Below are 24,809 nucleotides of genomic sequence, written 5' to 3'. Positions count from 1 at the left end.
AGTGATTGTTTTTTAACTTTTCTGATTGCAATATTGCCCTATAAAACTAGAAAAATTAGATGATTGAATAGGTCTTCCTCTTGAGAAAATATAAATGTCTGTTAATATTTACCTTTTATCACTTGCAATGATTGTCCTTAAAATACTGAGGTGGAGCAAACTCATTTTTAAGCTGTTTACAAAATAGTTATTAGCATTATATATGAAAGTTTGATTCATGTAAAAAATCTTAGGAGCTTCTCTAATGCTCAAAGAACAGTGGGGAATATAACAAGGAACTGAAAAATGAATGCTTCCAAATTCATGAAACTTAAATCCATTGTTTCAGGAAGGGCTTCTTCAATTTGAAAAAGAAATGCAAATATGGAAAAAGACCAGATGTACCAATGGGGATATTGAGATAGATAAAGGGGCTCAATATATGATGTAGCCTTAAAATGTACAGCATTTTAAAGTTCACCGAGAATATTTCCTGAATTAATGAGCAATGTTAATCAGAAAAATATCACTCCATGAATTTTCAGATATTAAATTCAATTTTCAAGAAATAACATGAAATTTGTTTTTAAAAAATGTTCAAGGTTTATGGCTAATAATTATACCTTATATTAAAAATTATTTAGTTTAAAAATATATTTAAGTAACACTACACTGAGATGTAAGAGAGACATATAAAATACATTTTTATGACCTTGAATGGTTTTGATACCATTACAGAAAATGAAGAAAAATGCAAAGTAATTTACAATTGAGTTTCAGTAAGTATGGTGAAGAAAATTTATCTTTCACTCTTATGATAAAGTGAAAAGTTTCCTCAGGCTTGAGCTATATATCCAGGTTTGAACATGAGCTTACTCACTTATAAAATAGGGAACTGCCCTGGCTGGTGTGGCTCAGTGGACTGAGTGCCAGCCTGTGAACCAAAGTGTTGCTGGTTCAATTCCCAGTCAGGGCACATGCCTGGGTTGGGGGCGAGGTCTCCAGTGAGGGGTGTGTGAGAGGCAACCACACATTGATGTTTCTCTCCCTTTCTTTCTCCCTCTCTTCCCTCTTCTAAAAAAAAAAAAATAGGGCACTTGTGAGATTAAGAAGCTACACACTCATATTCACACATCAAATATAAATTATTTGTTATTTAAAATTTTAGGAAGCATAAATGCATAAACATAGTATCATATAAAGTAACACCTAGAGCATTAAACAATAGCAAAATATCTCTGTTGGATCAAAATATTGGAGAGCCGTATAATTAATATTGGAATTACAAAGCCACATTTAATAATGAGTTTCATCTTCAGAGTCTGTCACTGGTAGCTGAAATCCTTTGATTTTGATGACCTACTTCCGTGTGTGTGTATGTTTTGGCCCATCTTTCCTTGTATCCTTCCATCATTCCTTACATAATCATGGTTTAAGGACTCAACCCATTTTTTACTGCTCTATTCACAGTGTCTTTAGATGAAATATTCAAAACTGTATCTTTACCCATGACTTCTCTGCTGTCTTTTAGGCTAGTATGACTCCAGTTCTTAATATGTCTTTTGGAGTCTTCTACAAGCACATTATATGTTTAGAATAAATGAATTATCAAATTTCCTCCCCAAACTATTTTTCTTTCTATATTCATATCCTCATAGATTAATACAATGTAGTGGCATTTAGGCTGGTGTCCTTGGATATATTCATGGAACCCATGAAATAGTATGAGTATCTTTTAGTCATAAGACAGGCATTCCTCAGATTTTTAAATAAGTCCATGACCTTCAAAATATTAAGTACAGCTGTGTTATAGAAATAAACCAGAAATGTGAGATATTCTTCTCCATATTGCTGAATCCCTATATTCTATCAACTATCAATATGTACAGATTAATATTTGAATCATCTGCTATATTTTTATTATTACAACCTTAACTGAAACTATCAGTTCTTTTCATTTGAATTATTGCAAATGTCTTCTGAACAATTTCTCTAATTTCTGCTATTCTGATCTATTCTCATGCTGCTACTGAAATGCCCTTTCTGAATTTTGTGTTTGACTACATGATTTTCCTACTTGGAATGCATCAATAGCCTATGTTTAGATTTCTGAGAGAATTTTAAGAATCAGACCCTCTGCAGTGTCTGCATTTCCTCCTTTTGTACACATTGTCAATTTAGAATCATTGTTGTAATGAGATACAGGTACTATTGGAGTGTATATTTTTTAGGTGAGGTCTATTGGGCAAGAAATGAGAGATGAGTTACTCAAATTATTGGCCTCTGCCTACCTCTCTAGCTTTATTTCTTACTGTTCAGATTTATGTGTTCTTTCATCCTGTCACATTGAACTTAGTGAAGTTATTCAAATTGACCATATTTTTTCCCTGCCTTTCAATGTATTGTTACCTCTGGGCATGTTCTTCTCAACATTATTTATCTACCTAACTTCTAATAGTGCTTTAAATTCTAGCTATGTTTTACTTTCTTCTCTTGTCCTCAGTATTATTTAGGTGCCCACTTCTGTGCACCAAGAGGATTCTATGCATACTTGTACCTCAGCATTTATTAATATGTTGTAATCATGAGTTAATATAGTTTGTCCTTCAGTAGACTAGAAACTTAATGGAATAGAGATCTTTCTATTTTCAGCAATATTAGCACTCAATACATTTTTGTTGAATGAATGAGTGAATTTTTATTCTATCATTCATTGGGTATATAACCTTGGGTAAAAAAATAACCTGAATTCACTCATTGTTGTGTTGTCTTTGTCAATGCTATTTTTCTTATCAGTCATATGGGAATAATAATTGTGTCTACTTTAAAAAGCCATTTAAAAACAAATTAGATGATGGCAATCTATTATGAGTTGTGTCACACCATTACTTTCTAATACTGTTTTAGAATTTTCAAGTGACTTTCACTACAAATTGAAGTAGGTTCAAGGTAATCATTTGATATTTTCACTTCTGCTTATTCACATATTGATATTTGTAAGGTGGATATAGTTAAATGAGAGATGTCCCTGAAATGAATGCAAAAATAAGCCACATAGAAACCTCAGTAATCTGATGCATCACCGCAGTGGAAAATGGCAGCTGCTTACCTGACCAGTGATTTTGCTCCTTAAGAACGTGTTATTTTCTCTTCTCCTTTACAGCCTTATTTCACTGTCCAGAAAAGTGTGATTAGGAACAAAATATCTTACAGGGTTATTAAGATTGCAGAAGTGTCTGCAAGAGTAGAGAAAATTATGTTTGAGCATCAAATGGAAACAAATGTTTACAATGATGTCTTTTTTAACTCTTAAGTTGCATACTTCAAATTCCAACTCTTTGGACAGGTAAAAAGACCCTACGGATTGTTTCAATTACTTATGAATATTTCAATCTCTTTATGTTTTGAAAATCAGTTTTAAGAATAACCGATGGTTTCTCTAACCTTAAATACAGAGACATACAGAGAAGACAGATTAAATGAAGGAGTTGGTGATGTATTGGTTTGGCCAAAAATTTTTTTTTTTTTCTGTAAGATGTCTCTAGTAGTGCTTAGTTGTCATTAACTCCATTTGAAACAATTTTGTTAGATTGTATTGGACAGCTGTCATATCAGTTGCATTAGAAAAAACCATCAAAATTGGTGAATTTTTGTGTAGTTATTTTATTTTTGAAGATGGAAGAAAATATGCAACATTTTTAGCATATTATGCTTTATTATTTCAAGAAAAGTAAAAATGCAACTGAAACACAGAAGATTTGTGCAGTGTATGAAGAAGGTACTGTGACTAACCAAACATGTCAAAAGTGGTTTACAAATTTTTGTGCTAAACATTTCTCACTGGATGATGCTCCACAGTTTGGTAGAAAAGTTGAAGTTGATAGGGATCAAATCAAGACATTAATTGAGAACTATCAATGTCTTACCATGCGGGAGAGAGCTGCCATACTCAAAATATGCAAATCAATAAAGTTATTGGTGAAAGTGAAAAATATCTTTTATTTTATGGAAAAAACATGCAGACTTTTTGGCCAACCCCATACAACATGTGCTAAGTATAGGAAGAAGAATTTTGTGAGCTCTATAAGCATTGGTACCTTGACACAGGTCATGGTGGAAGTATGCACATCCTGAAAATTGGCAAATGCCACAAATCAGGAATTTCCCTTCTTTCTCCAAGAGCCAGTTTACTGGCACCAGCACTGGCAATTGGGAAGAGTGAATGAAATATTCTAAAGAGATAAATAACCATGTTTAACTCCTGAAGAATCTGAGTTCTAGCAAACTTTGTAATGCCTAATAGGTACTCTGGGCTCTTCCCACCTAGAGATTTGTTTATAGAGACTAAATGAGCTTCAAAGTCAGGAGTTGTTTGCTCAATAAATTTATCCTAACTCAATTAAAACTAAATTAGTGCTTCTATGCATATACATGTGCATTAAAAAATAAAAGCTATTTTTTGAAAGCTACCTAAGAGGAAAGGAGCAAACAGATTTGAATGATTTATCCATCCTGACCTATGGCACTACTCATTACTATTTTGTAATAAACTTAATTTTATTTTTTCCTTTTTAGAGCAGCAGTTTTATGTTCACAGCAAAATTGAGCAAAAAGTGCAGAGGGTTCTCATCTACTCAGCTGCCCCCACTTAGGCACAGTCTCTCTCACTGTCAACGTGCCGCACCTGACTAGTGCATTTCTTACAGTGGATGAACATACACATCGTTATCACCAGAAGCTCATTGCTTATGATTGGGTTCACTCTTGATGGTGTACTTTCTATGGATTTCGATAGGTGTATAATGACATATGTTCCCCACTATAACATACAGTCCAGTTTCAGTGCCCCAAATCCTCTGTGCCCTTCTTCTTCATCCCTATCTCCTCTCTTGACCCCTAACAATGGATTTCCTACTCTCTGGTTTGGTTTCCCTTTTTCATAATGTCATATAATATATGTGTAGCCTTTTTTCACTTAGTAATATGCATTTCAGTTTCTTCCATGTCTTTTCATGGGCCAATAGCTAGCTAATTTCTTTTTAGTGCTAAATAATATCCCATTGTCTGGATATGCCACAGTTTGTTTATATTCATCTACTGAAGGGCATTTTGGTTGCTTCTGAGTTTGGTTAATTCTAAATAAAGTTGCTGTGAGCCTCTGAGTGCAGGTTTTTGTGTGGAAATAATAATTTTGTGTGGAAATTTTCAGTTCATTGGGTTAAGTGCAAAGTTAAATTCATAGTTTGCATAGTAGCACTATGCTTAGTTTTCTAAAAAAAAAAAAAACAGCCAACTGTTTTCCCAAGTGGCTGTACCATTTTGCATTTCCACCAGCAGTGAATGAGAGCTCCTCTCACTCCACATTCTTGCCTGCATTTGGTGTTTTCACTGTTGTGGATTTTGGTATTCTAACAGGTTTGTCATTGTTCTTTTAATTTGCATTGCCTTAATGACCTATGATATTAATTATTTTTCATTTGTTTATATGCTGTCTGTATATTTTGTTTGGTGAGTTATTTGGACAGACCTGCTTCCTTTCAAATTAGGTTTTTCATTTTCTTATTGTTGAATTTTAAGAGTTCTTTCTACAATATATTTTGGATAGCAGTAATTTATCAAACATGTCTTTTGCTAATATTTTCTCTGTCTGCAGGCTTTTTTTCTCATTCTTGTAATCCCTTCCATGCTCTTAATCCTTAATTAATTTTACAGTGCTTTCAGGGAATATATACTTCTTGTTACAAATAAAAATATCCTGAGTATAACTTAAAAACAATATTAAAACGTATTAGTGTGAACCACGTATAATGTCTCATTTCATAGGTCAAAAGATGATACAAAGTCTTGGTGTTTATGAATTTGATGCTCTAAGGCAGAGGTGGCAAACACCAAGGCCCACAGGCCGAATCCGGCCCTCCACCTTGTTTTATCCAGCCTGGCACCTTGCTTCTACCCAGAAGCAGCACTGAGCGCTTGCTTAACTGTTAAGGAGTAGTTACATTATACAGTCCAAAATTTATATTTGGCCCTTTGAAGGCAACTGCAAAGCTGATGTGGCCACTGGTGAAAATGAGTTTGACACATATACTCTAAGGTCTAAAGTTTTGGATTTCTTCAGTAAACAGACTAAATTTTAGGTTTGGATTAAAACATTAAAGAAGATAATATTTTAAAGCAGGATTTCTCCTCATCATCACTTTTGATGTTTTCTGACTGGATGATTCTTTTGTGTTCAGGTTTTCCCTGTGCTTTATAGGAGGTTTATCTGTTGTGACAACCCATAATGTTTACAGAAGTCACCAGATGTCTCCTGAGAGGTAAAATCATCCTACATGAAAATCACTGTCCTAAAGATAATCTGTTTTGATAATGACTCATTTTTAGAAACATAATCTTATGTATCACTTACTCACATGGGCATATCTGAACATTTCTTTGAATTCTTTCAGATCTTAAACACAAGCTCTCAATTTCTAGGGATAAACAAATTAAAACACTTAGCATCTCATCATTGTCTTTAAATCAGGAGAAGACTAAAGAAGCTGTTATCTTTTGATAGTTTTGTTTTTTTTCTCATAACACACTTTATTTTGTGAGCTTTATTGAGGTATCATTACAAATAAAGTTGTAATGTATTGAAAGTATTCAACATGATGGTATGCATACATTTTGAAAGGATTCCAGCCATCATGTTCATTAACACACCCATGAGAGTATCACCGACCATAGTAACCATGTTATACATCAGAACCTCAAACCTTATTTATCTTCTTACTGAAAGTTTGTACCCTTTTAGCAGCCTCTCCATTTCTTCTTTTGTTATTTCTTGTTTTCTTGATGACAGGCAATGTAACAGAAGTGAGATGATGTCTCACTGTGGTTTGGTTTGCATTTCCTTGATGATTAATGATGTTGAACATCTTTTCATATAACTGTTGACCATTTGTATGTCATCTCTGGAAGAGGTGTCCTTTGCCCATTTTTAAACTGTTTGTCATTTTATTATTGACTTGTACAAGTTCTTTGAATATTTTGGATAGTAATCCCTTAGCAGTTTGCAGCTTGCAGGTATTTTCAACCATTTCATTTGTCTTTTCATTACATTGATGGTTTCCTTTGCCTGCAGAAGATTTTTGTAGTCCCACTTGTTTATTTTTGCTTTTGTTGCTTTTTTTAAATCTCAAATTCAAAAACACTTTGCCAAGACAAATGTCAAGAAGCTTATTCCCTGTTTTACTTTAGAAGTTTTATGGTTTCAGATAATATAGTTAAGTTTCTAATCCATGTTGAGTTAATGTTTGTGTATGGTATAAGTTATAGGTCTAATTTCATTCTTCTGCCAACACCATTTATTGAAGAGACTGTCCTTTTCCCATTGTATATGCTTCCTATTTTGTTTCATTGATCTGTGTTTCTGATTTTATACCATACCAGCTCTTTTGATTACTATAATTTTGTAGTATAGTTTGATATCAGACAAAGTGATGCCTCCGGCTTTGCTTTTCTTTCTCTAAATTACTTTGCCTATTTGGGACCTTTTGTGGTTTTACACAAATTTCTTTTTCTACTTCTATGAAAAATGCCAAAGAATTTTAATAGGATTGCATTGAATTTTTAGATTGCTTTGGGTACTGTGGACACTTTAATAATATTAATTTTTCTAGTGTATGAATATGAAATTCTTTTCATTTAGTTGTATTTTAACTTCTTTTATAGGTGTTTTATATGTTTCAGTGTACAGATCTTTTACCTCCTTGGTTAAATTTACTCCAAGGTATGTGCTATTCTGTTTTATGTGTTTACAAATGGGATGGCTTTCTTAATTTCTTTTTTCCCAATAGTTTATTTCCACTGTAGAGAAACAAAACTGATTTTTTTTTTGTATATTGACTTTGTATCCTGCAAATTTATTAAACTTGTTTATTAGTTCTAAAAGATTCTTGGTGGAATTTTTAGAATTTTCAATATAAAATAATGTCACCTGCATACAGACAGTTTCAGCTCTTGCTTTCCTATGCTGATGCTATTTATTTATTTATACCTAATTGCTCTGACAAGAACATTCAGTAGTATGTTGAAAAAAGTGGTGAGAATGGGCAGCTTTGTCTTCTTGCTCCTGATATTCAGGGAAAGCTTTCAGGTTTCTAACATTGAGTATGATGTTTGTTATGAGCTTGTGCTGTATGGCCTTTATTATGTTGAGACAATTTTTTTTATTCCTCATTTGCTTAGCATTGTTAAAAAATCATAAAAGTGTATTATTGTCAAATGTTTTGTCTATATCTATTAAGATAATCATATGGCTTTTATCCTTCATTTTGTTAATGTGGTGTACCATATGTATTGAATTGCACTTGTTGAATCCTTCTTGCATCCCGGGGATAAGTGCCACTTGATCATAATGTATAATCCTTTCAGTGTCCTCATAAATTTGGTTTGCTGGTATTTTGTTGAGATTTTTTGCATGTATATTCATCAGAGATATTGGCCTATATATTTTTTTCTTTGTAGTGCCTCTATATGGTTTTGGTATCAATGTACTACTGACTTTGTAAAATAAGTCAGGAAGTGTTCCCTCCTTTTATACTTTCTGGAAGACTTTGAGGATTATTATTAATTCTTTTTAAAATGGGTAGAATTTTATTAATGGGTAGAATTCACCCATAAAATTACCTGGTCCTGGAGTTTTCTTTGCTGGGCCTGTGTGTATAGCCATGGGGTGGTGCCTCTTTGCCTTTCATGAAGAAACTGCTTTTTTATTTTCTGTAGTCCTGTGGGATTTATGAATGCAAGTACTGTTGGCTTTCAGAGCTTGGTGATTCTGGGATCCATCCTTTGAGTAGCAGTCATAAAAGTTGGGCCTCTAACTGTGTGGACATGCTTCTTCTAAGAGGAAACTGGCAACATGTTTTTATCATTGAAACAAGCCAGAAGAAGAAGCCAGGGAAAGGGTCCACCTACACTTTTGGGCTCTGAAGGGAATCATGCTCAGCACCTAGATGTATGCTGGTTAGAAGCTGAACCCTCGGGCTGCTGCGTGTACAACAAATATGCAGTCAAATCATACTGGGAGACAGGTACATTTGCCTGCCCTCTGCACTGGGTTCTGTGGATAGCCACAGTGAGTGCTCATGTCCCCAGGAGTAACTGCTTCTTTGCTGTAGTCCTGTGGGACCATGCACATGAGTCTCACTGGCTTTCAGATCTTGGTATCTGGGGGGGGGGTTCATCACTTTGCTGGGAGTCTTAAAAGTGGGGGACTGGGTGTGTGGCACAAACCCTTCACTTGTAAAGGAGAGGCAATTGTTCAGTGCTGTGCTGGAGTGGGGTTTATGGTAAATGTGTGTCTCAGCCTTTCCTACTATTTGGATGTGGATATATTCTTAATTTGCCTATGTGATGAAGCTGCCAATCACCAGATGCCCACAGCTGTGAATATATTTTCATTGTATTGAATCTCTCAACCAACAAAGAACGTTGAGGTAGTACTCCTTATTAATTGTTTGGTTTTGAGGGATGTACTCATGATGGACAACACCTTCCCAATCAAAAAAAGAGTTAACATAGTGTTGATTTTGCTGCAACTTTGCCTCTTCTTCTTTGGGCATGGAGAACCAGGCAACTTCCATTGGGATGACAGCCTTCCTTTCCAGATCATAGCTGTAGACCCACCATCCATCTCCGGTTATGACCTTCCTAAGGAAATTTTGTTCATTGGTAGTGATTTGAATCAAGTTATTGATTCAAATGACTTGAGCACAATGTTCCTTCTGCTCTGGTAGCAGAAGCTGCAGGACAAATTTTGCCATGGCACATTTCATGCCAAGATCCTGCATCAAAATTTCAGATGCAGTAGTTTTTGGAATCACCAGATCAGCTTCTAGTTCTTGCACTGTTAGTTCTTGCACTGTTGAATGTCTATGGGTTGCAAACAACCCATAGACATTCAACATTTTAAGGTTCTGCTTGTTGCAGACTTTGCAGAACATGGATCATTTTCAACAGATACTTGACCATCTTTGAAGCATTTGTGCCATGCCTTCATTTTTGGTGCACTCATTGCATCATCCCCGAAAGCCTTCTGAATCATCTGAATAATTTCCACGGAGTAATGTTCAAGCTTAATGAAAAATTTGACATAGATTTGTTGCTCTACTTGCTAAGTCATTTTGAAAGTGACAGCCTCATAGTATGCATGGCTCACTCAATGACGCCTACCACCCCCACTGACTAATACAGTGAAGTCATCATTTTTCATGCATGCACATTCCAGTCCACTCTCCTTGGCTGCCAGTTTACACTGATGTGCAAAATTGTATATAAAAAATTATTTCCTCATGGTTAGGCACCTCATACATTGTCATGGTAATTTTAAACTATATATAGGTATACACTATACGACTTGGGGCTTTTACAATTTCTTAAAAGCACATAATATGCAAAATCTCTTAGAGATAAGGATACTGCTGTGTGATCATTACTTTCAGCCCAACTCGGCATTAATTTCCTTAATTCCCTTTCCCAAACACCAAAAGACAATGAGAGGTAGGAGAATAATTTAAATGTTCCTGTGGTGCTTGTAGGATGGCAGTGCTGTGCATCCTTATTTTGCTGCAGACAACAATTCTGTGTACCAAGAGGATAATTTTTTTTTTCAGGAGACTCCAGCAGATAAATTTTTATTGTTGTAAATAATTCATCAGCTTGTTATAATGAAACCACTTCACATTAAACATTTCTTTGCTTTGTCTTAAATGCACACGGAGATGTTCCACTGGATACTACTAAAATCTGATGCAAACTGAAGGTTGCCCTGTTTATAATGAGTTGTAGCTCTTTAAGGAACTGAGCCAGCCCAGTGCTAAGGGACTTGGTTAGACATTTGCCAGAAAAAGAAAAGCTAAGCAGAGTGTGGAGTAAAGGAACAAAGCAAATAATAGAGCTTTGCTGGCCATTATGTTAATCCAAGAGATTTAATAGTCATGGCACATCTGGAGGTTAGTTTTCAAGTTGGTCCTTCAGAGACTATGAAGGAGATTAAAATTTATATAGGACAGATATAATTTTCAATAAAATTTAAGGGGCAGTAATAATTTTCCATATTTGGTATCTCTCTTAATGTATCACATAGAGAATGGAAAATGATTATACAAAGCCTAAATATTTTCTTTGAGATATAAAAGACAGTTTATTTAAAATCACCCCCCCCACAAAAAGAGTTTTGATAGTACTCTATAGAGTTCTTCCTGTTTTAGAAGCTTAATTCTATAAATCTGTTTCCTTCCAGAGAAGCCCACTTGCCTAATGACAAGTTGTTCTTGGCTTGAGGTGCTTTCAGTCTTTGTGGGCAGATTCAGACTCTGATCCTGGAGGATCCACTGCTAAGCTTTCTCCCGCAAGCCTGCCCCTCCTCATTCTCACCACCACTTTTGACTCATAACAGGCTTCTTGGTATACAGTAATTTGGATCTTGTTTAATAATTTTGTACTTGTCTAGCATCAAAGGAGGCTCTCAGAATGAATCCCCAAGGGGGGAATATTTCAGCAAATTCAAATGCAGCTTATAAATATTTTATTTAACTTGTCATTTAATGTGATATCTGGCTCATAGTTCCTGATGCTGGCTTTTCCAGCTTCCCATTAGAATACATAAGAAGAGAAAAGAAGAGATCAATATTCCCAAACCCAGGACTGACAATTTACCTAAGGCTAATGTGTGGGGAAAATATAAAATGCATTAAATATAGGTGAAGGCAGACTGAGAAAAGCATGTTCAGACCACCTGAGGAAAGACAGACATCAGAGCCCTCCACCATCCTGTATATCTTACCTCACTATATTTATTCACTAGAACATTGGGCAGCTGTACCTATGGCCCTCAGGATCCAGTTTCTGAAGCAATTTGATTAGTATGGACCTCCCTGCTCAGCAATTATTTTTAACTGCATTGGTAATAGATAAAATATATTTTCTTTTTTTTAATTCACAGTATACTGGTAAAGAACAAGATTCGTTTGCATACTCCTCCCTGAGGTAATCTCTGTTACTAATTTCTATGCCATTGCAAATAATTTTACTATGTATTTACATACATATGAATATATGTACATATACAGACATAACAATATGCTTTGTATTTGTATACACATACCTATATACAACCATTCTTTTTTGTAAAAAATTATATACAGAATGTATTACTTGATGTCTTTTTCTTTGTCAATTTTATAAATAACATTTCATTAATGTCTTGGGGGATCTTTTTGATAATAAAATGCTGTAGATTAAAACTTTAAATATGGGTTTGCATAGGAATCACTAGGCAGGTTGCTAAAAATGCAGATTTCAATGTTCTGTTACAAAAATTCCTATTTAGTAATCTAGATGGGGCTCTCCAAAATCTTTTCATTAAAAAAAAAATCCACACACCCTGGCTGGTGCAGCTCAGTGGATTAGGCATGGGCCTGTGAACCAAAGGGTCGCCAATTCGGTTCCCAGTCAGGGCACATGCTTGGGTTGTGGGCCAGGTCTCCAGTTGGGGAAGTGTGAGAGGCAACCACACATTGATAATTCTCTCCCTCCCTTTTTCCTTCCCTTCCCCTCTCTCTAAAAATAAATAAATAAAATTTTGTTTTAAAAATCCACAGAAAATTTTATGTAGAGGCTTCGATAAATAAGAACTTCACAAACCAGAGTTTCAGAAGTACTGTAATAGCAATTCATCAATAAAATGAGTGCCCACTGATGATAACATAACAAAAAAGTAGTATCAGTGACTAGCTGTGAAGGTATCTTTGAAAATTGAGCTAGGGATTACAAGCACCAACTCAAGGAAGATTTTGGGTTTTGTTTGTTTTACATATGGAACAAAATACCAAGTAAAAAAAGAAAATATTAAAATCCAGCTTTAGAATATCTGATATATTTTTTTAAAAATAGAAGGTCTAGATCTACACTGCCCACTATAGTAGTCAATAACCAAGTGTGACTGTTTCAATTTCAATTACTTAACAATGAATAAAATAAAAAAAATAGTGAATAGTAGCACTAGTCACATTTTTAGTCACATTTTAAGTACCCATGCCACCCATGAGTCATCACAATTTTATTGGAGTATTTTCATTATTATACAAACTTCTGATATACAGCACTGCAGGAAGATAAAGTATTATTTAAATTTTAACAAATAATAAAATGATATTTCTGAATAGGAAAAATTTAAGAGTTTCAAATCAAAGAACTCTTACTGGTAGCTCTGTTTAGCAAGATCTGCTCTAAATACAAGCAGGGTATTTATTTTTTTTTTTAATTACAGTTTACATTCAGTATTATTCTATATGTGTTTCAGGTGTACAGCATAGTAATTAGACAATCATATACTTTACAGAATGTTCCCCTAATATTTCTAGGATCCAATTGGCATCATACATAGGTAGTAAAATATTGTTGACTGTATTCCATGGGCTGTATGTTACATCCCTGTTGCTATTCCATAACTACCAATTTGTACTTCTCCAAGCCCTTCATTCTTTTCATCTAGTTCTCCAACTCTGCTCCTCTCTGGCAATTATCAATCTGTTCTCTCTTTTGTTTGTTTGTTTTATTTATTTACATTGTTCTTTAGGTTCCACATGTAAGTGAAATCATATGGCATTTGTGTTTCTCTGTCTGACTTATTTCACTTAGAATAATACCCACTAGATCTACCCAGGCTATTGCAAAGGGTACAGTTTCTTTTTTATGGCCAAGTAATATTCCATGGTATATAGTACCACAGCTTTTTTTATACACTTGTCTATTGATGGGATGGACACTTGAATTGCTCTCATATCTTGATTATTGTAAATAATGCTGCAATAGACATAGGGGTGCATATGTTCTATCAAATTAGTGTTTGGGGTTTCTTTAGATATATATCAAAAAGTAGAATCATTGAGTACAATATATGAGAAAATATATGCTTCTGTTTATTTGTGTCTTCTTCAGTTTCTTTCTTCAGTGTCATACTTTTCTAAATATTGGTCTTTTACATCTTTGTTTAAATTCATTCCTGGGTGTATTTATTTATTTTCTGATGAAATTGCAAATGGGACTATTTTCTTAATTTCCCTTTCTGATAGTTCATTATTGGTGTATAAAATGCAGCTGATTTCTGGATATTTATTCTGCATCCTGCTACATTGCCAAATTAAATTATCAGTTATAGTAATTTTTGGTGGAATTTTTAGGGTTCTCTGTAATATATTATCATGTTATCTGCAGATAATGTAAATGTCACTTCTTCCTTTCCAATTTGGGTACCTTTTATATCCTCCTTTTCCCTGATTGTTGTAGCTAAGACTTCCAGTAGTATGTTGAACAATTGTGGTAAAAGCAGACATCTACATTTTGTTCTGAATTTTAAAGGAAACACTAGTAGTGTTTGCCCATTAGGTTTGTCATATGTAGCCTTTATTATGTTGAGGTGTTTCCTCTGTTCCCACTTTGCTGAGGGTTTTTACTATAAATGGGTGATGGATATGATCATCTTGTTTTTATCCTTCATTTTGTTTATGTGGTATATCAAGTTTATTGATTAGTGAATATTGGACCAGCCTTGCAATCTTGGGATAAATCACTCTTGATCATGGTTTATGATCTTTTTAAAGTATTTCTAGACTCAGTTTGCTAATTTTTTTTTAGGATTTTAGTGATTTTAGTGTCTATTTTAATCAGGGATACTGGCCTATAATTTTTTTTTGTAGTGCCTTCATATGGTTTTGGAATTAAGACAATGCTGGCCTCAGAAAATGAGGTTGGGGGTATTTTCTCCTCTTGAATATTTTAGAATAGTTTGAAAATGATTGGTCTTAGTTCTTTGAATGTTTGGTAAAATTCACATGTGAAGCCATCCGATCCAGGACTTTTGTTTGTTGGAAGTTTTTTGATTACTGGTTCAATTTCACTAGTTGTAATCTGTCCATTCAGATTCTCTGGTTCACCCTGATGTAGTTTTGGAAGACTGTGTTTCTAGAAATTTATCCAGGTTGTCATATTTGTTGGTATATTGTTGTTCATAATATTTTCTTACACTCAGTTGTATTTCTTTAATTTCTGTAATTTCTCCTTTTTATTGTCTGATTTTATTTGTTTGGGTCCTCTCTTTTTCTTGATATGTCTGATTAAAGATTTATCATTTTTATCTTTCAAAGAATCAGCTCTTAGTTTCATTAATTTTTTTGTTTAAAGAATCTATTTCATTTATTTCTGCTTTCAGCTTTATTATTTCCTATCATCTACTCACTTTGCACATGGTTTGTTGTTATTTTTTCCAATTCATTTTAGTGTAAAGTAACATTATTTGAGATTATTCTTATTTCTTGAGATAGGCATATAGGGACATGAATTTCCCTCATAGGACTGTTGTGGCTGTGTCCCATAGTTTTGAGGTAGTGTTTTCATTTTCATTTGTTTCAAGGTATCTTTTGATTTCTTCCTTGATCTTATTTTAGCCCATTTGTTGTTTAGTGGCATGTTAGTTAGCTTCTGTATCTTTGTGTGTTTTTCAGTTTTCTTCTTGTGATTAATTTCTAGTTTCATGCCTTTGTGATTGGAAATGCTTGGTATGATTTCAATTTTTTTAAATTTATTGAGACTTGTTTTGTGTTCTAACATGTGGTCTATCCTAGAAAATTTTCTATTTGAAAAGAATGTATATTCTGCTGCTTTAGGGTGAAATGCTGTGAAAATATGAAGTATATCCAATTGGTCTGGTGTATCATTTAAGGCTATTTTTTTCTTGTTGATTTTTTGTCTGGAAGATCTATTTATTGATATCAATTGAGTATTAAAATCATCTACTATGACTGTATTACTATTGGTCTCTCCCTTTATGTTTATCAAGATTTGCTTTATATATTTAGCTGCTTCTCTGTTAGATGCATACATGTTTACAAGGGTTATATTCTATTGTTGGAATATATCCTATTACCATTAAGTAATGTTTTTCCTTATTTCTTTTTTCAGCCTTTGATTTGAAGTCTGTTTTATTTGATATAAGTACTATACCACAGCTTTTTTTTTGTTTCCATTTACATGAGATAGCCTGTCCTTTTATTTTCAGTATGTGTGTATCTTTCATTTAGCAGTGAATCTCATGTAGACAGCATACATAGGTTTTATTTGCTTATCCATTCAGCTACATTATGTCTTTTGGTTGGAGGATTTAAACCATTTATTTTAAGGTGATTATTAATATGTATGTATTTATCACCATTTTATTCTTTATAACTATATTCCTCTCTTTTTAAATTTTTCTTCCTTTTCTTTAAGAAGAACCTTTCACATTTCCTGCAACACTAGTTTAGTGGTGATGAGCTCCTTTAACTTTTTCTTGTCTGGAAAGCTTTCTTTATATATCATCTTCAATTTTGAATGAAAGTTTTGCTGAGTAGAGTAGTCTTGATTGTAGGTCATTTCTTTTTATCTCTTTAAATATTTCAAGCCAATTTCTACTGGCCTGAAATGTTTCTGTTGAGAAATTATCTGACAGTCTTATGAAAGCTCTCTTGTATGTGACTAAATGTCTTTCTTTGGTATTTAAGAACCTGTTTCTTTAACATTTGCCATTTAAATTGTGATGTGTGTTGGTGTGGGCCGCTTTGGGTTCATTTTGTTTGGAACTTTGTGTGCTCTTTGGATGTGGGTATCTTTTTCCTTTGCTGGGTTAGAGAAGTTTTCCACCATTATTTCTTTAAATAGGTTCTTGATTTTTTTCGTCTCTCTTGTCTCCTCCTTGTACCCTTATGATGAGAATGTTGTTACACTTCCTATCATCCCAGAGGTCCCTTACACCATACTAATTTTTTAAATTCTTTTTTTCTTTTTGCTGCTTTGATTGTTTTTTTTTTTCAGCTATCTTTTCTTCCTAATCACTGATTTGGGGCTCTACTTCTCTAGTCTAGTGGATACATTCTAGTATAGTCTTCACTTCTGATATTGAGTTCTTTATCTCTGATTCTTTTTTATTGTGTCTATGCTTTTTTTTTTAATCTGGTTGAAGTTTTCATTAAGTTCCTTGAGCATCCTTATAACCATTGTTTTGAACTCTGTATCTGGTAACTTGCTTTCCTCCATTTCATTTAGTTCTTTTTCTGGGGATTTTCCTATTCTTTAATTTGGGGCATGTTTCTTTATTTCCCCATTTTGACTGACTTTGAGTATTTATTTATGTACACTAGGTATATCTTCTATGGTTTGTATGTTGGCCTTATTTAGTAGGTGTCTTTTTGGGCTTAGAGGCTCAGTTTCCCTAATCCTGATCTTGGTGCACCAGGAATGTCCCTTGTGTTTTTTGAGCCCTCCTTTTGTAGTTGAGTCTTTATTGCTGTTGGCCCATTATAGGTGGGGTTGTCCCTCTGGCTGGCTGTGAAGATCAACCCCATGTACAACAACATATGAGCTACTGTGTGGAAGCTAGTTCCACAAAGTTTAATTCACCCCATCAGCATCTGGTGTCTGCTGAGATCTCCCTTTGTGTGTGCTGCTTGTGGAGCTAATTGGATCCTACTCTGATGAGGTTTGCATCTTTGATTGTGTTGATTCTTGAGTCTCTTTGGAAGGGATCCAATACTGATTGATGTCAGGCACTGCCAGTAGCAGGCCCTGGGCTACCTTTTTGGAGCTATAAAGTGATCCACAGTTTAAGGCTGTCTCTGCTGGGCCTGGGTGTCTTGTGAATGTACAAGTTGTGCACCAAGGCCTGTTTCTACCAGCACCAAGCTCAGGGGCAGGTTAGCAAAAGGCCCAAGTCTCCTCCAGATTTGCCCTTAACTGTTAGGCTCAGCTCCTGAAAGAGCCTCTGGTAGTATGTGAGTTGCTTGTGGGAGGATCTCAGTGGGTCACTAGGTAAGGATGAGTGGTATTCACCAGACTGATATAGATTCAAACTCAGTGTTGGTGCTGTACAGTTTAAGACTGCTCAGTAATAGTCTCAGGGTACACCAAAGTCTGTAGGCACCCTCAGGTGGTGGAACCATGTCTCAGGGAGTCATCAGGTCCAAACAGACCTAGATTTCTCCAGGTAAATGGAGGGCTTAGTACCATTTGGGCATGTGAGGTAAAAATTTCCCCTGCCCTGTAGCCACATAATCCAATCTGTCCTGAATTCTGCCTGGCCCTCCTCCAGAGACTGAGCTTGGCAGAATGGGGAGTAGGGAAGGAAGGGTTAGTGGATCTTCCATGGTAGAGTATAGGTCACACTCATGGGAAGGGAGAAATGATCCTTACCCAAGAGTCAGCCAACTGAATACCTGACTTTCACCATGTTCACCCAGACCTCTATACTATGGGACAGGGCAGCTGACTCCTCTATAGGGTGTGAGCTTGGCAGGATGGGGCAACAGGGAGTAGGGATGGTGGGGCTACTGCATTTCCCCAGGCCGATGCCATATGGAGAGGAGTGGTAGACCCAATAAAATTGGATTCTGTGAGCGGTGTTGGAGAGTGACTCAGCACAGGGACCCTGATGATTGTCCCTCCAGGTCTCTTCCCATAGCCACACAATCTAGTCTCTCCTTGCATGACTCTACTCCACTCTGAGCCACCTTACCTCCCCCAGAGCCCATGGTGAAGTCACTGCATTGGCCCTTTAAGAGGGCAATTGAGTTTTTAGCAAACTCAGGTTTTTCCATGGCAAACAGAATCCCCACTGATTCACAACTAGGTGTTATGTGGGTTTCTCTTTGTGGCCCTGGTTCTCTGGGCTGAGAAGCCCAGTTTGGGGTTGGGACACCATGGGGCACTTTTGCATCTGAGATATCCCTCCAGATTCTCAGCCACTGAGTGTGGATGGGTGGGAGGTCAGCCCTTTTTAGACAGCCCTGCCTACCAGTCTTGATGTGTCTTCTGTAAATCCTTGGTTGTAAGACTTTGCTTCAGCTAGTTTTCAGCTGGTTACTCAGATTGATTGTTGTATATTTTAGTTGTAATTCCATTTTGGTCTTGGGGGGATGTGATTGCAACTTCCACCTACTCTGTTGCTATCTTCTCCTACGTGAAATCATATGGTATTTGTTTTTCTCTGCCTCACTTATTTCACACAGCACAATACTTAGCTGGCAGGGGAGGCACTGTGATCATTTTTGAAGGATGTTTTTGCTGGCTATGGAATTCTGGGTGAAAATATTTTGTTTTTCTTTCAGCAATAAAAATGTTACCTGCTTGCCTTATGGCTGTCATTGTTTCTCAAGAGAAGTTATTTATTCTATTTAGATTTGTTTCCTGACATGTATTTTTTCTCTGAGGGATTTTTTTTTTACATTTTCCCTTTATCTTTTGTTTCCAATAGTTTAACAGTATGTATGTATATATGATTCTTCATGTTTGGGGTTAATTTCTTGGATCTACATATTGTTTTTCCCAGTTTGGGAAATTTTTCAGTAAATGTTTTATCAAATATTATTTTTGTTTAATAGTTTCTCTTCTATCCTTCTGAAACTCTGAGTAGTATTTGTTTCACTCTATCACTCATGTCTTATGAATTTTTGAATATTGTGATTTTATTTGTTTCTTGGCTTCAGTTTGGATGCTTTCTATTGATCTATATCTAGTTGTTAACATATTCTTAAACATATTTAGTCATGTCCTAATTTTATATATTGTCTTTTTGCATTATATAATATTCATATGTTCTTATATCTTAAAAATTTGTATTGCAGTGAAATTTACACACATTGGTGAAATGTACAGATTTTAATATACAGTTCAATGTGTTTTGACAAGCCCACACATTTATGTAAAACATGACTCATCTAGATATAGAGTATTATCATCTCCTCAGAAATGTTCCTAATGCTCCATCCTGTGTATCTATGTTTATGTAGGTTAAAATATGTAATTTTCTGTTTACTTACTTTCTTAGATGCAGTTCCCTTGTGAAATTATCCATATTTCTTTTATATTGTCCATTTTTCCTTTTTTTTTCTTTAGCAGAGTCTATTAAAGTACTTGCACACTAATTCCTATATCTGACACTTACCATGTTCACCAGGCCCTCTATACTATGAGACCCAGCAGCTGACTGACTCTTCTGCAGGATGTGAGCTTGGCAGGGTGGGGCAACAGGGAGTAGGGGGGGTGGAGCTATTGCATTCCCCAGTTAGAGTTGACACATAATATTCACCTGCAGTCTATATTTAATGTATGTTTATTTCTCTTTTATGGTCCTGTCTCTTGGTTTGCCTGTTAATTGTTTTATTGATGGCAGATATATTTGTGTATAAGAAAAAGTTACAAAGGCTTCAGATAATATTTTCATGTTATAGAGAATATCCATATTTTATTCTGCTAAGCACATAGATGGAGATTGATTACCTTAATCCAATTAGAGGAAAAACTGATTTAAGACTGGCTTGCTGCTTTGATAAGGCTCAATTTATTTCTGGTTTTAACTTATTTTCTAAAGACATAGCCCCACAGGCCTTTCAACAGAAATCCTGGTGTGTTCTTCGGGGCACTTTCCTCTGGCAAGTCCTAAACCTAAATCCTAGTTTTGACTGAACAAGGAGATTGTCAAAACCTTATTTTTTCAGAGTATGTCAGTTTAGTTTTCAGCCTTCTTTGTGGCTTTAGAATTGCACAAATGTCTTCAGGAGGAAAAAAATAAAATGCCAGAATTTGAGATCCTAGTATCTCCGACTTAATCTTTTCCCATTAGAAAACTAATATTAATCTTGTCTCTGTCTTCAGAAGTCACCCAGTGTTTGGCCAAATCCTGGGTTTTCAGCCTCTTTTCCTCAGAATTTGCAGAAAACCTCAGCACATAATTATAGAATAGCAGCTTATCTCTCACTTTTTCCACTATCCAGAATTGTGTTCGCTATAGTCCTCATTACTTTCCTGCCTTTAAGCAAAGTATTTTGTATTGTACCTCGGGGAACACTGGTGGGCTACAAAGTAATCCATCCTGTGTTCTTTAGTTAAAATTTTAACATGTAGACATAATAACTAGTAAGTTATTAGCCAAAAGAATTATACAGATAAATGGCAGAATGGCAACAGAGTTCTGATCAGCAGAATAAATTCTCGATAACTAGCTTTCTAAGAGATATGAATTTTGAATATAGAAGTATAAATACATATAACTTGTCTTTGAATGTGTATGAAAAAATATTTTAATATACAAAAATCCAGAAAATTGTTTGAGCATGTACTATCTCCACAGAGAATGAAACTGAGGAAACAATCCAGCTGAATAATAAGATAACATGAAATAATAAACAACACTGCTGAAAAGATTATAAGAAATAAAACTATCAAAACATCTACTTGTATATATATAATTGTACATAGTGTCTTTTTGTTTGAACTCTTTACTTTTATTTTGATTCTAATGTCTATCTTCATTAGAGAAACTAGTGTCTGTCTTTAAATATATATGATTTGTTTTCCCAAATTTACTTAAATTGAATATACTTTTCTTTTTAAAGTAGGAAAATAAGTATACTGAATATATATATTCTTGTGTAACTAATATGTGTCTTGCTTAAACTACCCATGATAATAATATATCAGTGACATAATCATACCTGACTCATTAATTACCTATTTATATTTTTCTTTGTTGTGGATAGTGGCCTCCCTTCAAATGCTAGCTGTAACATACTCATGAAAATTTTACTAATCCACTCTTTTCTATGGAAAATTGTTATCTGATAGAAAGTAAAACAAAACAAAACAAAAACATTTATAACAGCAAATGCATTTTCAAGAGTTTTTATTTACTTGGTATATCAGTAATCACCAATGTCAGGGACTTCAGGTGAGCCCAGTGAATTTGGCATTTACTTGCATATTTCCAGTCATGTGGAAGTGGAGATATCCAAATAGAATAGAATCCTAATGTTCCTCTTCTCCTGCTGTAAGCTGTGAGGCAGAACCATGGGTATTGCCTTACTTCTCCCATTGCCTGCATTTTGGCAATTTGTTTAAATAAAAGGAAAGCAACACTCGACTTAACTATCAGATTCAAATCTCTTTTTTGCTCATTAGAGTCCTCTTATAGGCAAGATCATATGGTTTTTGTCTTTCATAAACTAGTTTATTTTACCTAGCGTAATACTATCCAGTTCAATCCATGCTGTCCCAAAAGGTAGGAGTTCCTTCTTTCTTCTGCTGCACAGTATTCCATCATGTAATGTACCAGTTTTTTGACCCACTCATTTACTGATGGGCACTTAGGCTGTTACTATCACTTGGTTATTCTAAATAGCACTGCTGTGAACACTGGTGTGCATAAGTTCTTTTGAATCAGTAACTTGGGATTCTTGGGCTATATTCCCAGCAGTGGAATCACTCGATGAAACAGCAGTTCCATTTTTAGTTTTCTGAGGAAATTTCATACTGTTTTCCACAGTGGCTGTACCAGTCTGCATTCCCACCAACAGTATACTAGGGTTCCCTTTTCTCCACATCCTTGCTAGCACTTGGTTGATTTTTTAATAATGGCCATTCTAAGCTGTGTGAGGTGATATCTCATTGTGGTTTTAATTTGCATCTCTCTGATGGCTAGTGATGTTGAGCATATGTTCATATGTCTGTGGGCCATCAGCATGTCCTCCTTGGAAAAGTGTCTATTCAGGTCCTTTGTTCATTTTTTAATTGGATTGTTTGTCTTCTTGATGTTGAATTGGATGTATTTTTTATATGTTTTAGAAATCAAAACCTTGTCCGATGTATCATCGACAAATCTGTTCTCCCATATGGCCAATTCCATTTTCATTTTGTTGAGGGTTTCTTTAGCCATGCAGAAGCTTTTTAATTTGATATAGTCCCATGTGTTTATTTTTTCCTTCCCCTTGACTTAGGAGATATATTGGCAAAATATTGCTATGGGGGATATCTGAAATTTTACTGCCTATATTTTCCTCTAGGACTGTTACGCTGTCATGAATTATAGTTAAGTCTTTTATCTATTTTGACTTTATTCTGGTGTTTGGTGTAAGTTGGTGGTCTAGTTTCAGTTTTTTTCTATGTACCAGTCCAGTTTTCCCAACACCAATTATTGAAGAGGCTATTTTTACCCCATTGTATGTTCATGTCCCCTTTGTCAAATATTAATTGACATCGAGTTTATTTCTGGGCTCTCTATTCTGTTCTGTTGACCTATGTGTCTGTTCTTATGCCAATACCAGACTGTTTTGATTAGAGCGGCCTTGTAATACCTGTTTGATATCAGGTATTATGATTCCTCCTACTTTTTTCTTCTTTCTCAAGATTGCTGAGGCTATTCAGGGTCTTTTTCTGTTCTACACAAATTTTTGAAATATTTATTCTAGATCTATAAAATATGCCATAGGTATTTTAGTAGGAATTGCATTGAGTCTATCTAAAGATTGCTTAGAGTAGTATGGACATTTTAATCATGTTAATTCTTCCAATCCATGAACACGGTATATGTTTCAATTTATTTGTATCTTCCCTAATTTATTTCTTCAGTGTTCTGTAGTTTCTAATTACAGCTTTTATCTCCAAGGTTAAATTCCTAGATACTTTATTTTTCTTGTGGCTACAGCAAATGGGATTTTTTCCCTAGTTTCTCTTTCTGATATCTCATTGTTGGTGTACAAAAATGCCCTCAAATTCTGAATATTGAATTTGTATTCTGCTATTTTGCCAAATTCATTTATTAGGTCAAATAGTTTTTTGGTGGAGACTAGAGTTTTCTATGTACATTATCATGTCATCTGTGAATAATGACAGTTTTACTTCCTCCTTTCCAATTTGGATTTTTTTTATTTCTTTTTTTTTTATCGCTGTGGCTATAACTTCCAGTAATATGTTCCAGTAAATAATTTCAATAATAACTTCCAGTAAAAAGAATGGCAAAAGCAGATACCCTTGTCTTGTTCCTGATCGTAATGGGAAAACTTTTGGTTTTGACCATTGAATACAATGTTGGCTGTAGACTTCTCATTTATGGCCTTCATATATTGAGGTATATTCCCTCTATTCCTACTTTGTTGAGTGTTTTTTTTTTATCATAAATGGGTGCTGGATTTTATCAAATGTTTTTTCAGCAACTACTGATGTGATCATGTGATTTTTGGCCTTCATCCTGTCTATGTGATGTATTACTTTATTGATTTGTGAATATTGTACCATCCTTACATTCCTGGCATGAAATTCCACTTAATCATGGTGTATGATCTTTTAAATGTATTGCTAGACCAGGATTGCCAATATTTTGTTGAGGATTTTAGCATCTATGTTCATCAGAGATATTGGCCTGTAGTTTTCTTTGTTGTGTCTTTATCTGGTTTTAGAATTAAGATAGTACCAGCCTCATAAAAAGATTTTGGGAGACTTCCCTCTTCTTGAATTTTTTGGAATAGTTTGAAAAGGATAGGAATTAGTTCTTCTTTAAATGTTTAGTAAAATTCACCTATGAAGGCATCTGGTCCAGGGCTTTTTTGTGCCAAGAGTTTTTTGATTACTGCTTCACTAGTTGTTATGGGTCTATTCAGATGTTCTGCTTGTTCTTGATTCAGTTTGGAAGATTATATGTTTCTAGAAATTTTCCCATTTTGCTCAGGTTGTCTAATTTCATGGCATATAGTTGTTCATAGATTTCATGCAATCCTTTATATTTCTGTGGTATCAGTTATAATTTTTCCTCTTTTGTTTCTACTATTATTTATTTGGTCCTCTCTCTTTTGTTCTTGATGAATCTGGGTAAAGGTTTGTTAATTTTGTTTATCTTTTCAAAGAATCAGCTCCTGGATAAATTGATTTTTTGAATTGTTTGTTGTTGTTGTTATTGTCTCTAAGTCATTTAACTCAGCTCTGATCTT

Source organism: Phyllostomus hastatus, unplaced genomic scaffold (assembly GCF_019186645.2).
Source record: "Phyllostomus hastatus isolate PE091 unplaced genomic scaffold, TTU_PhHast_1.1 phas_contig_348, whole genome shotgun sequence".
Taxonomy (NCBI): Eukaryota; Metazoa; Chordata; class Mammalia; order Chiroptera; family Phyllostomidae; genus Phyllostomus; species Phyllostomus hastatus.
Note: the sequence above shows the minus strand (reverse complement) of the source record.